Genomic DNA, 3,239 nt, shown 5'->3' with positions numbered 1-3,239 from the left:
AACATAATTAAGGAAATAAAATAAAAATGAAGTTATATAATGCAAATAAGTTATTAATAATTTAAAATTTTAAATATGGAAAGAAAAAGAGGCATTTACAAAAGAAATGAATAGAAAAAAAATTAATTTGAAAACAACAATAATAATATATGATTAAGATAACTAATAACTTGGGTAAGGAAAATTGAGAAAAGAAGGGGTGGTAAAATAAAGTAGATAATAGTATATTACAAATATACTATATATTATTATAGTAGTATATTTATAAATTGATATCCGACTGCCAAGATGTATGTAAAATCCTCTTTTACAACATATGTTTTGAATCGTCTGTTCATGTTGGTATTATGCCTAAGGGTTAGTGCTAAATTTCGTTTATCGTTAAAATATTGGGTTTGACGCAAGATAAATTTCATCCCGTTTGTCTTGAATCACATAAATTGGGCTTTGTAACTGAGAAGGTTACAAGCGATAAAGATCTTAAACCTTGATTTATATAGCATCTGCTGAAATGTTATAAATATTTGAAAGGCTAACAATAAATAAATTCTCTTGCATAAACAAAAGGTTCGTTTTCAGTTAATAAATTATTTTTAAAATTATGAGTCCAACAACTAACTCAGACTTGTCTGTACTTAAACATGTTTATGTTTAGGATTGTTAGGAGTAACCTGAAAATCATAAAAGATCCTTATTATACTCCGTAAAACATTGTTATCATTCTTAAATAGTCATATTCTTTCCGTGAGATTCTCACTGTCATCATATACCCTGTCTTTTTTTTTTTTTAAGCAATTCCTTTGAATGTTACTGTACAAAAGACAACAGTCTAGTGAGATTAACTGTTAATGTGTTATCCAAGAGTTATTTCCAAAGGTCCCATCTTTAATATTTTTATTGTGCGCTTTTAATATTTTAACGAAAATATTCACCGACCATAAAAGATTTTAAGATTTTTGATAACTGGTTCTACTTTTTCTGAAGGTTGAATACATGATGACATGTATTTGAACAAAAAAATATAATAAAAATTTATTGCTAAGCATAACTATTATGAAAACCCTTATTGTTGCATGTTTCTATTAACCACATAAGTGATCATAAACCGGCAGAAAAAATGTATGGCACTTAGAACAGTCGAGTAGACATCCATAGATAGAATGTGATTCCTTCAGCCATCAAGTATTTTTTTCCGCATTCCGTAATTCCATCAGTTCTACAAGAAATGAAAACGTTATGTCATTCATTAGGTGAAACTGTATCATATTTTTCTTCTTCTAACAATGTTTATTTTTCAAGAGTATTGCAAAATTTTATTTAACTGTTTTCGATATACAAGAGGTACAGATGGTTACCTTCTAGACAAATTGTTATAAGAATAATATATGTTCAAAACGTTCTGTTTTGAACTTCAAATGATATGACTAAGATCTTATACCTCCGAGGTTTTTGCTTTACTCAGAGGAAACATAACTGCCTCAAACCGATTGTGAGGGGAGTTTCATGCTTTTAAAAATATATACATTTATACGTAAATAATCTATTCAATCAAAAATGTCACACAGTATATTTTACCTCTCAGTCACAGATAAACAAAGTTGTAGATACCAATTTACAAAAAAATAAAACAAAAAATAAAAATAATTAACTATAAAATGATGGACTAAATTTGTTCTTAATACGCTAAATGATAAGCAACAATTTAAGGTCAAAGCTAACAATAACATGTACTAAAATGGTTTTTGAAATATATATGTACATATATATGTACATATATATACATATATATATAATGATGAGAAGATAGTTGACCGTAGATAATATATAAGATGAGAAGAAAGTTGAATTGAGAGAACTTATTTAATAGTGCCAACGTTTCGGCCAGAGTTGCTAGCATTCATCAGGGCTAAGAACAAAGACCAAGATAACAACCAATGAATACAAAATAATAAAATAAAAAGAGAAAATATAAACAGAATGACACAAGTAAATAATTATACATAATGAAAATTATTAAAAAAAGTAAAAAATAAAACGTTTAATTAAATATGTAGAAAAAAAATTAATAAAAACAATAAATATTAATAAATGAAATAAAATATATTTAATTGATGTAATATTTATGTAATCATATGTAAGACATCAATTACATATATTTTCTTTTATTTATTGATATTTTTTTTATTATTTAATTTTTTTTCTGTTTCCATAACTTTAATTTTTAATTATTATTAAATTAATATATTCACATTTCATTGTTTCTTGCATTATATAATTTTAAAATTTTATTTCCTTGATTATGTTATTCTACTTACATATTTAATTAAACTTGTATTTTATACATTTTTCATTTTACTAATTTTCGTTCTGTATAATTATTTATTTGTTTCATTCTGTTCATATTTTCTCTATTTTTTTTTTTTTTTTGTGTTCATTGGTTGTCAGCCTTCTTAGCCCTGATGAAGGTTAGAAACTCAGGCCGAAACGTCGCCACTATTAAATAAGTTCTCTCAACTTGTGTTTTTTACTGACAAAACCCCCAACCATCTTCTCATCATAGATATATATGTCAAAAATATGACAAAAAAAATTATTTTATTCATTATTTGATTTATTTATGTATAGTGAAACTGGATCTTCCTTGTTTAAATTCTTTTATTGAAATGATTAAGCATTGTGTTGGGTATAATTGGATATCCCCCTCTCCTCAAATCTATACCAGCTCCCCCCAAACCTTATCCTAAATAATACTCCTATCTTATTCCAAACGTCAGTCAAAAATCTTGGACTAACTTTTGATCAAACTTTATCCTGGAAACCACACATTGCCAAAATTTCCCGTTAAACCAAAGCTATCCTGTAACTATTTAATAGAATCCATTATCTCCTCCCACTTAAAACTCGTCAACTCTTAGCTTCCTCTCTTGTTTTCGCCGACTTTGACTCTGGCTGCCAGGTATTTGGTGGACTCTCAGGTAATCTCGAGTCTAGACTTAAATGCCTTCTGAATTACGCAATACGATTTATTTTCGGGATCACCTGAGATACGCACAGGACCCAGTATTACGCCTCTCAACTCAACGCCCTTCCTATATCCTGGAAAACCTGCAATTCTAATTCTCATGTAACATTCTCAAGTACTACCTTGATACCTGGTCCTGTTTATCTTAAATCTACCCTCCACCTCACCTAACTGCGTTTGGTAAATCATTTTTTTACCCAAGCTGCATTTCACTGGA

Source organism: Halyomorpha halys, unplaced genomic scaffold, assembly GCF_000696795.3.
Source record: "Halyomorpha halys isolate HHAL.00 unplaced genomic scaffold, Hhal_1.1 Scaffold169.1, whole genome shotgun sequence".
Taxonomy (NCBI): domain Eukaryota; kingdom Metazoa; phylum Arthropoda; class Insecta; order Hemiptera; family Pentatomidae; genus Halyomorpha; species Halyomorpha halys.
Note: the sequence above shows the minus strand (reverse complement) of the source record.